This window comes from Camelus bactrianus, chromosome 4 (genome assembly GCF_048773025.1).
Source record: "Camelus bactrianus isolate YW-2024 breed Bactrian camel chromosome 4, ASM4877302v1, whole genome shotgun sequence".
NCBI classification, from domain to species: Eukaryota; Metazoa; Chordata; class Mammalia; order Artiodactyla; family Camelidae; genus Camelus; species Camelus bactrianus.
In genome coordinates, this window is record NC_133542.1 from 83,140,319 (window position 1) to 83,152,117 (window position 11,799).

Here is an 11,799-nt window from a genome sequence, read left to right on the forward strand (position 1 = left end):
CACCACACGACGCCGTGGGAGCCCTCGCCGAGGTGGCAGGTTGCTGGAGCGCGGCCCCCTGTCGAACACCTGCCCACGGAGCACCTCGGGGCGCGCACACGCCCCCGCCGCCATGTTGTCTCCCGGGCCGCCGCCGCCGCCGCCGCCGCCGCCGCCGCGCTGGGCACCAAGCTCCGCGGCCGCCGCCCGGCCAGCTCCGCGCCTTTTGGAGGCACCGCGCCGCTGCCGGAGGGAGCAGGACGGGCACCGCTCGGGAAGCCCGGCGGAGCCGCCGTCCGCTCGACCAACGGCAGCCTGCCTGCCTGCCTGCCTGACCGTTAGGCGGGTGGAGGGAGGGGCGCGGCCGAGGAGGGCGCCGGGGCGTGGCCGGGCAGCGCACGCGGCCGCGCACGGATCGATTGTACGAAGTATGCCGAAGTGATGAGGGATGTTGAGGGTAGGAGAGTATGTATCTGTGGGTGGGGAGGGTTATGTGCGAAATCTGTTATTTTCTGCTCAATTCTGCTGTGAACCTGAAACTGCTCTAAAAAAAAAAATAAAGTCTATTAAAAAAAAACTTCAAAAAAAAAAAAAAAAAGCGTAGGTGCTCCAGATCCTTGGCCCATGACTAGAGGACTAGGGAGGGTGTGGCTGAAGGCCCTGAATCCTTGGGCTGTATCACTGTACACGGGCATAGCTAATAGGATGGGACGAAGGGTTGCAGGGCTGGGGGGTTGAGAGACAATACCCATCACTGGTGGTGTAGGAAGCCAAGTGTGTGGCTTGGGGCTCTCATTCCGCTGTTGGAGGGCTTAAGAAGGGTAGAGAATGAAGGCCATTATAATATTGCTCTCCCTTCACAGAGAACCAGAATCCAGAACAAGCAACACAGTGATTCCCCCCACGTCTCCCAAGAGGCTGAATACTGTGGGGCTCTCGGCCGCAGAGTGGATGGAGTGTAGCCGTCTAAAGAAGTGGTGGGAGATCTAAATGGGAAGTGAACTGAAGGTGCTTCCTCTCCTAAACAAGGGTTTCCTAGAGGGTTACGTGCTGGGTTCTCTCTCATGGTGTGTGGACTTGGCAGTGAAACACAGAGACTCAGTCTAGGCCTGCAACCCCTTAAAGGATTCTGGCTCTTGGTGACCCCAATCAGTTCTAGACCTGCTTTTCTCAGTGTTTCAAAAACTGCTGTGAAAGGAAATTCTTCCACCTAAAATAGCTCAGGGAGATATCAAACTTGTTTGCCTTATTCCATTTCACTTACTTCTGTCCACCTGAAGCTGATGGAAAATAGCATGAACCTTAAATAAACTCAGTACACTAGGCTTTCCAGACTCACCCGATGCTTTCTTCACCAACCAAAAAAGAGGTGTATTTTATGAACTACCAACAACATGGGTCAGCAAACTACAGCCAGCCAGCTGTTTTGCAGATGAAGGTCTACTGGACCACAACCACACTCAGTCTTTACGTAGTGTCCATGGCAGCTTTCACACACAATGGCAAAGGTGAGTACTTGCAACAAAGAACATAAAGCCTAAAATATTTACTATGTGACCCTTTACAGAGTACTGATTCCACCTGGTCTCAGATGCTAGCTTTCAATACTGACAAGAACAGCCACCATGCAATCCCTTCCTAACACTTCAACCCCCTACGTTTCCTCCTCAGCGAACTGCTTATTAAACGTAGTTCCCCTCCCCTCCCCACCCTCTGTATGGGTGTGCCTGTGTTGCTGCATCTAGAGGTTCCTGTGAAATGGCCTTGGTAAGTATTCGTAAGTGCTGACCCTACTGGACTTCCACTGTGAAAGTGAACATCCCTTCAGTCTTGGCGTGCAGTTCCGGCCATCAGGCACCCACCGTGGTTGCTTTCTCATCAGCGAGTGTACTCTAGTTTAGCTCAGTGAACTATCAGTTTATTTTGTGGAGTTAGGCTGTCCACATTTTCAAAACTCACGGGCAGGTATGTACGTTTCTGGCCAGCAGCTTCCAATAAATACATGGTTGTAATTCTGGAGTTCTGACAGCTGAGCTTCCCGTATTGCACTACTGTCTACTTGTCTGGGATTTGATGGGGAGAGAAAGGCAGCCACTGCCTTCTCCTTGGCTTGTTTGTGTTCCTGCTGGATCACAAAGTCTAAGATCAGTGGTAAACTGCATATCGTTGTAGGTGTGCCATTCAGGGTCTTCTGTGTTCAATGTGGCGACTGATTCAGAAACAGTTAACGCTGCTCTTCTGGGAGTCACAGCCTCTAAGAAGAGCACTGAGCATCATTTTTGTGCCTATCTAGTAATGTGTCAAATTTTAACTAAAAATGACAAGAATTACAATGTCCACTTTGGGAAACCCTAATCCTTAACATGGTTTTAAACATACAGAAGTTGCTCAATAAAGGGAGAAATAAAAAGTAAAATTTTATCAAGGTAATGCTTTTCAGTTAATCATAAAAATTTACACGATGTATTCAAATTACTCAGTTTATAAACCATTTTACAATCTACAGCTGCTCTTGTGCCAACTGGTTTTTCAGACCAGTAATTACTTCAGTAATTGGACGTGAACTCAAATGTTCCAAAAGAAACTTTAGAAAAAGAAAATCACGTCTAATGGCCCCTTAAAGAAATTTTTCCTTCTGCAGCTGCAACTGTGAGGAAAAAAAAGTATAGCAATGAGAAAAAATGAATGGCCGTAGACACTGAATTGATTACCAGAGAAGAAAGAATGCTGTGCATTCCCTGCTTTTAAACAATTTAAAGAATTCTGAAACTTCGTCCAAACATGTATAAAGAAGACATTTTCAGCATTAATCAGAATTAATCCCTGGAAATTGAACATCTTTCATAATATATCGTCTCAGTGATTTTTAGACGATAAAAAATAAAGGCTATACAAAACATTACTAGCGAGGGAAGGGGGTGGGAAGGGATAAATTGGAAGTTTGAGATTTGCAGATACTAACTACTATATATAAAATAGATGAACAACAAGTTTCTACTGGATAGCACAGGGAACTATATTCAGTATCTTGAAGAAGAATATGAAAACAAGTGTATGTATGTACATGTACGACTGAAACATTAAGCTATACACCAGAAATTGACACAACACTGTAAACTGACTATACTTCAATTAAAAAAAAAAAAAGAAATATTAGCATCTGTGATAGTTAATTTTACGTTATCAACTTTACTGGCCACAGGATGCCCAAACATTTAGTCAAATATGATTCTGGGTATTTCCCTGAGGATGTTTTTGGAAGACTTTAGCATTTAAATGGAAAGACTAAGTAAAGCAGGTTGCTCTTCCTAATGTGGGTGGCCCTCATCCAATCAGTTGAAGGCCTGAATACTGTGAAAGACTGACCCTCTCCCAAATAAGAGGGAACACTTCCACCCTACCTTCAAGCTGTGACAGGAGAGGGTGAGGGGTAGGGGAGGGGGATGGGATTTGTTTGTTTGTTCTTCCTATCAAAATTGAACTAAAACACTAATTTTTCCTGGCTGTTGAGTCTGCTAGCCTTTGGACTGGAATTATACCATAGGCTCTCCTCAGTCTTCTTCTTGTTGACCATGGATCTTGGGGCTTCTCAGCCTCCATGACCATAAGAGCCAATTCTTTATAATACACCTCACATTCTTGTGTGTGTGTGTGTGTGTGTATACATATACATCCTATTGGTTCTGTTACCCAGTAACCATAATGCTGATTTTGGTACCAAGAAGTGGGATGCTGCTATAATAAGTATCTAAAATTGTGGAGTGGCTTTGGAACTAGGTGGTGAAGGCTGTTAGAGTTTTGAGGTGCATACTAGAAAAAGCCTAAATTTACAAGAAGGGACAGTTGGTAAAAATATGGATATTAAATGTGACTTTGGTGAGAACTCAAAGAAGGAGAGTTGAACAGAAAGCTTCCATCTCATCAGAGGGTACATAAATATGAAGTGACTAGTATTCTACAGTATGCATTTTCTAATGCTGAGCTTTGCATATGTAAAATAAATTCCACTGGGCACATGGTGTGTAATTATTTTTAAACATGGTTGGATTCAGTTTGGAATGTTTTTTATAACTAGTACAGGTTTGTAGATCCACCACCAACTTAATTACTTTCATAAATACAGTATTTCTCAGTTTGTGCTATCCTGTGTCAGCAGTATTTTTCAAAAATGTATCCATTTCGTGTAAGGTGTTCAATCTGTTCGTATAAACTTGTGCATGATATCCTCTTAGTATCGTCTTAAAGTCTGAAGTGTAGTGGTAACTTCTCTTCCATTCCCGATTGATTATTAATGTCTTCTTTCTCTTTTTCTTGATTAGTCTACGTAGCAATATATAATTCCGTTGATTTTTTCAGACAATCAGCATTTGGCTTAGCACATCTTTCTGTTGTTATATTTCATAGATTCCTGCTCTTATTTTCATTCTTCCCTTCCTTTTACTCACTTTGTATTTATTTTGCTCCTCTTTTTCTAGCTTCTTAAGGCAAAAGCTTAACTCACTGATCACAGACCTTTTATTCTTTCCCACTGTAAGCACTCACAGCTATAGCTATCCCTCTAAGCTCTGCTTTAGCTGCATCTCACAAATTTTTATTTTGCTAAAGTGAATTTGAAAAGATTTAGGTAGTGGTTTGTAAAACTTGATATTGGTAGGATGTAATTTCTCCCCCAAGTTATATATAGATACACTAAAATCTCAATAATAAACATAGCCCACATTTTCTTTTCTTCTTTTTTGTTAAGTGAGAAGCTGATCCTAAAATTTAAGTGGAAATTCAGAGGACCTAGACTACACAAAGCAATCTTGAAAAAGAAAACAAAGGAAGAGAACTTACACTACCTGACTTCAAGGCTTCCTGTGATCCTACAGTAATACAGACAGTGTGGTTTGGTTAAAGGACAGACACATTAATCAAAGCAACAGAACAGAAAGTGTGAACAGAAAACAGACCCATACTTAGCCCATCACTGAATTTTCAACAAAGCAATCCAATGAGGGAAAGGAAAGACTTTTCAACAAATGGTGCTAGAACCACTCTGTATCCATATGAAAAAGAAAAACATTGATTCCTGCCTCAGACTATACACAAAAGTTAATTCAAGATGGGTCACAGATCTAAATATAAAAGCTAAAACCATACAGCACTTAAGAGAAAATATAGATTATTTTCATAACAATAAGAATTTAAAAAGGGAAGAAAATTAGACTTCCTCAATGTTAAACATCTCATCAAAAGTTATGTTAAGAAAAGGAACAGAAAAGTTTCAGATAGAGAGGATATTTGCAAAATGGACAAATGACAATGGACTGGTATCCAGGATTAATAAAGAACTCATAAAACTTAATTTTAAAAAATACAAAAGATCTGAATGTATTCACAAAGTAAGTTATAGTAAACATATATATATATACACACATACGATTAAAAAGCACATAGAAGTGTTCCACATCAGTAACAATCAGGGAGATGGAAACACACACGAGATACCACTACACATCCGACACCAGAGATAAAATGAAAACTGTCAGGGAGGATGCGAGGTGACAGGAACCCTCATACATTTGTTCATGGAAATGAGAAACTGTACAATCACTTTGGGAAAGGTCTAGTCATTTCTTATAAAACTACACATACAGTTACCCTATGACCCAGTGTACTGGGTTGACTATTATCCCACCAAAATTAATCTTGACTTGGAACATATGAATGTGGCTTTATATTGAAATACAGTCTGCAGATGTAATCAAGTTAAGATGAGGTTCTACCGGATTAGGGTGAACTGTAATTCATTGACTGGTATCCGTACAAGGAGAGGGAGATTTGGATGCAGAGACACAGAGAAGGAAGAAGGATATGTGACTACAGGGGCAGGCTGGAGTGATGCAGCTACAAGCCAAAGGTTGACAGCAACCACCAGAAGCTAGAAGAAAGGCAAAGAACAGCTTGGCCTTTAGGACCTCCAGACGGAACTAACCTTGCAAACAGGTTGATTTTGAACTGGGATAGAATAAATTTCTTTGTTTTAAGCCTCTCAGTTTGTGGTAAATTGTTACATCAACCGAAGGAAACTCATATACCCAGCACATACCCTAGGTATTTATCCAAAGAAAACAAAACAAAGGTTTACCAAAAACAAACAAAAAATTAGCATAAGAATGTTGATAGCAGCTTTTACAAACTGACTAAACACTGGAAGCTATCAAGGTGTCTATCAAAGAGAATGGATAAACAGTTCTATATTCATATGACAGAATGCTATTCAGTGTTAAACAAAGAACACACTACTGATGTATGCAACAATGTGCTTAAAAGCTATACTGAGCGAAAGAAACCTTACACAAAAAAGTATTATTATAGGATTCCATTTACGAAAAATTGTACAGCAGGCAGAACTAATCTACTGTGAAATAAAATCAGAACACTGGTACCTCCGATAAGGGCAAGAGTTTACAGGGATGAGCCCCAAGGGTAATGATCTGTATTTTGATAAAGTTTGGGTTATCGAGTTATATCCATTGTTTGAATTCAGAGACTACTACACTTAAGATTTTGCATTTCCTGTAAGTAAGCCCCACCTTAAAAGAAAGAATAATCAACTTTCAGTAATGAATGATATACATGCTACCCGTTACTCTAGGAGCCAAACATCTTTCACGGGGCCCACCAAGCTGAGGTGAATTGCCAGGAACTGGCACTTTCCAACTGCAGTGTCTGGAGATGCTCAAGTGGACACCCTGGACCTGAGTCTGTGGGTCCCCGCCTGCTGACCACCCACAGGAGCCGACCCAGGAGACCATCCTTTTCCTCTCTCCACTTGATTGTCTTTGCCGAGACCACTCAGTGGTCACATCAGATATTAAGACATACTCACACCCAGCAACCGCTCTGAGGGACAGACATCATCTGAAGGGAATGAGTAGATGCTAAGGACAAGCCATGAAGACCTCACAAAATGACAGCAATGGCCACCCATGATCAGGGACTCCTAAGCTCTTAAGCTGCCCATGGGGAGAACACAAGTCTCTTTTCCAACAAGAGTAAAGCCTTGATAGAGTGCACTTGCTCAGATATGCTCAGCTACCCAGCTCTCTCTGAGAGGAACTGCTTGCACTAAACTCCCCACTCATACCAACTGAGACATTGCTAGAAATCTGTCAGAATGATTCCCACGGCCAAAGCAGGGACAAGGGCAGAGTCAACAAAGAGTCCCTGAAGCGCCCCATTCCTGTCTACCATGCACCACAGCTCAGAAATGAGTCTGGAAGCCTCCATTCCAGCAAAAGAAAAGGGGAACAGACCCACCCCTGTCAGGGCTGTGACAGCCACAGAACAAAAAGGAGGTCCCGCTCAGCAACTAGGGCAGGCTCTGATCGCAACACTGGCCACACCCCAAATTAAAGGGATAACAGGCAACACACACAGAAGAAAAATGGGACAACCATCCATACTGAAAACAGACCTCACAACAAAATTATTAGAGGCTCACAGCTACACAGAAATGCATCCTCTTCAGAAATCTGTCAGAAAGGCCAAAGTAAAAGACGGTGTTAACACCAAATTCTGGAAAGAACGCAGAGAAACTGGATTACTCCAGCACTGCTGGTGGGAATGTAAAGTGGCATAGGTGATCTGGAAATGACTATGGCACTTTTGTACAAAACTGAACGTGTATTTACCACACGGCCCAGCAATGTGCACTTCTGGGCATTTATCCCAGAAATGAAACGGCTATGTTCACACAAAAACTTACGCATAAATGACCACAACAGTTTTATCTGTATTAGCCACAAACTGTAAACAACCCAAAAGTCTTTCAATGGGTGAATGGTTTAACAAAATGTAGTACACTCATACCACAGACTACAACTCAGCAATAAAAGGAATGAAATATTGATACACGTAATGGACCCACGAGATCCATTTGGGTGGGTCCCAAGAGAATTATGCTGAATGAGAAAAAGCAATCCCAAAAGGTAACATACAATATTATTTCCTTTATAACATTCTTGAAATGACAAAATGGTACAGACAGAAGAGATTAGTAGTTGCCAGAGGAAGGTGGAGGGAGTGAGGTTGGGGAGGAGTGAGCTATGGCTATAAAAACATAGCACAAGGAATCCTTGTGATGGAACTGTCCTGTTTCTTTGAATATACTGGTAGTTACATGAACGTACATGTATAAGTTCCACAGAACTAAATAAACATACATATACGCAACCCTCCTTCACTGCTGGTGGGAATGCAGTTTCGTGCAGCCACTGTGGAAAACAGTATGGAGGTTCCTCAAAAGACTACGAATAGACTTACCATATGACCCAGGAAGCCCACTCCTGGGCATATATCCAGAAGGAACCCTACTTCAGGATGACACCTGCACCCCAATGTTCAAAGCAGCACTATTTCCAATAGCCAAGACATGGAGACAGCCTAAATGTCCATCAATGGATGACTGGATAAAGAAGATGCGGTCTATTTATACAATGGAATACTACTCAGCCATAAAAACCGACAACATAACGCCATTTGCAGCAACATGGATGCTCCTGGAGAATGTCATTCTAAGTGAAGTAAGCCAGAAAGAGAAAGAAAAATACCATATGAGATCGCTCATATGTGGAATCAAAAACAAAAACAAAAACAAAAAACAAACAAAGCATAAATACAAAACAGAAATAGACTCACAGACATAGAATACAAACTGGTTGCCAAGGGGGTGCGGGGGTGCGAAGGGACAGACTGGGACTTCAAAACTGTAGAATAGATAAACAAGATTATACTGTATAGCACAGGGAAATATATGCAAGATCTTATTGTAGCTCACAGAGAAAAAAATGTGACAATGAAAATATATATATGTTCATGTATAACTGAAAAATTGTGCTCTACACTGGAATTTGACACAACATTGTAAAATGACTACAAATCAATAAAAAATGTTTAAAAAAAAAAAACCCCAAAAACACATACATATACGCACAAAGTGAAGGTAAAAGTGGAGAAATCTGAATAAAGTCAGTGCATTGTATTAACAGAAATACAAGGATGGTTTAACAGGAAAACAATCAATATAATTTACCAAAAGAAAGATTAAAAAAGAAAAACACATATTAGCATCTTTACAGATGCCAAAAAACAGCTGACAAAACCCAACACTCATTCCAAATAAAAACTCACTGAACAAGGAATAGAAGGGAAGTTTGTCAAGCTGAGAAAGGGCAGGTATAAAACTTACACTTAGGAGGAAAGCACTGCCCATAAGATCAGGAACAAGGAAAGGATGTCCACTCTCACCACTTAAATTCATCACTGCACTGATGTTTTCGCCTGTGCAACGAGGTAAGAAAAATAAATTAAAGACATGAAGAATGGAAAGGAGTAAACTACACTGATTTACAAATAACATAATCATCTACGTAGAAAATATGACAGAATCTACAAAACTACTAGGACTGAGAAGTAGGTTTTGCAAAATTACCAGATACAAGGTCATCATACATAAACTAACTGTATTTCTAAATTATATCAACAGACAACTGAAAACTGAAATTTTAAAGTACCTTAAATAGCATCAAAAATATGAAACACAGAAGGGTAAATCTGACAAGATGCGTAAGACCTGTGTACTACAAAATAATGCTGACAGACAGAAATTAAGAAGTCCCATAAAAATGGAGAGACAGATTGCGTTCATATATTGGATGACAGAGTGCTATTAAACTGATAAGAACGGAGACTACACTTGATCTTAGCCAAAAGGCCGAGAAGTGATCAGAATGTTATTTACATGTAAGTTCTCCTTGAACTGATGTAGATTCAACTCAGTTCCAATCAAAATCACAGCTGGCTTTTTTGTGTCTTGTGTGTGTGTGAAAATTGACAACCTCATTCTAAAATCCATGTGGAAATGCAAAGAATAACTAGAATAACTATGTTTTAGCATAAATAAAACAACTTGAAGAAAATGTCACAGGATTTATACTTCTAAGTTCCAGACTTGATTATAAAGCTACAGTAATCAAGACTATGTGGTATTGGCATCAAGACAGGTAAAGAGAGAAGTTGAAAAAAACAGAGTCCATATAAATACCCATACACAACTAATTTACTACAAAGGTGCATAGGAAATTCAGTAAAGAAAGCGTTGTCTTTTCAAGAATAGTGCTGGAAAATTTGGATATTTTTATGAGAAAAAAATTGTACTTGTATCTAGACCTGGTACCAAGTATAAAAATTTACCCAAAACAGGGTATAAAACTAAACGTAAAGTAAAAATTATAAAACTTCTAAAAAGAAAAAAACATATGAAACTCTTTTTGATTTTCATTTTAGGAAATATTTCTTAAATACATCACCAAAAGTTAAATTCATGAGAGAAAAAAACTGAAACTTGGACTTCACCAAAGGTAAGAACTTCTCTTTGAAAGACACTATTAAGAGAATCAAAAGCCACAGAGAAAATATTCATAAATCAAATATCTGATAATGGACTTCTATACAGAATATATGATGAACTTTCAAAATTCAATAATAAAAACATAAGAAATCAACTTTTTAAATAGGCCAAGATTTGAGAAGACATTTCACCAAAGAAGATACACAGATGGTAAAATAAGCACATGGAAAGATTCTCAGCATCATCAGTCATCAGGCAAATGCCAAGTAAAACAGAGTAAGAAGCCACTACGCAGCTATGAAAATGTCTGAAGTTAAAATAGTACTACTAACTGCTGACAAATACACGGAGCATCTGGAACTCTCATCTACTGCTCGTGGGAATGTGACACAGTGCAGCCAGTCTGCAAAACCCTTTGTGAGTTTCATTAAAAAATATACACTCTATCGTACAACGCAGCCATTCCAGGGCCAGGTATTTATCCAAAAGAAATGAAAGTATATGTTTACACAAAGATTCTTCATGAATGTTTGGACAGACAACATTTATTTGTGTTTGTCGAAAATGGAGACTACTCACATGCCTTTCAGTAGATGAATGGTTACATAACTGTGATCTCTATACCACTACTCAGCAATAAAAAGAAATAGACTATTGATACATACAACATTAGGGATCAAACTCAAAATAATTATGCTGAGTGAAAGAATTCAGTATGTATTCTGTACGATTCAATTTACATGAATTCTAGAATATGCAAACAAATCTATGATAGAAAACAGCTAAGTGGTTGCCTGGGTACAGGAGGAGGGGGAAGACAGGGAGGGGCAGGAGACAGGGATCACAGTGAGCCACAAGGGAACTCTGGGGGTGACAGGTATGTTTGGGATTTGGAACATGGCAGTGGCTTCATGGCTGTGCATGTATGTCAAAACTTACCAACTTTTACACTTTAAATATATGCAGTAAATTTTATAATTTGATAACATAACTTACAATTATCCCTTAAGTATTATACCATATAATACCTTATACCATAATAACATTTCTTATTATACCATAATTATCGCTTATATAATAGTTCTTTTTGAAAAAAACACTGAGTTTGCTATAAAGTCCAAGTCCAGATATATAGTTGTATTTAGAAGCAAAAAACAAAACAAAACAAAATAAAAAAATAATATGCCAGGAATGTTGACAATAAAACACTGAAAAAAGATAACTCAGGCAAAAATTTATCCTTACCTCCCAACATTCAAATAAAACTAATTCCAATTGGATTAAAGAGATAAATGTTCCCAAAATGGAATCTTTACAAATCAGTAACAGAAACAGCCCAAATCAAAAGTAGGGAACTACTCTGAACAGTCAAGTCACAGAAAAGGAGGCACCAGTGGCCAGTCAACACAGGAAAAGATGCTCGT

At 39.7% G+C, this 11,799-nt stretch overlaps 1 protein-coding gene and 1 non-coding gene across 15 annotated transcripts in view; both read right to left on the reverse strand.

Annotated features, from left to right (window-relative positions):
• LOC123612664 (uncharacterized) overlaps positions 1-11,799 on the reverse strand; it is a 71,644-nt gene that overhangs the window by 26,138 nt on the left and 33,707 nt on the right. For 2 of the 14 annotated variants that reach the window (XM_074362957.1, XM_074362956.1), the window contains exon 1: positions 4-9,208. The exons of 11 other annotated variants lie outside the window; for them this stretch is intronic. The gene's annotated coding sequence lies outside the window, so the exon portion shown is untranslated. One more of the 14 variants, XM_074362958.1, reaches the window with a different exon arrangement.
• On the reverse strand, positions 9,569-9,751 carry LOC123618769 (U2 spliceosomal RNA). Its single transcript, XR_006727240.1, has one exon. It is a non-coding gene; the product is annotated as a U2 spliceosomal RNA (small nuclear RNA).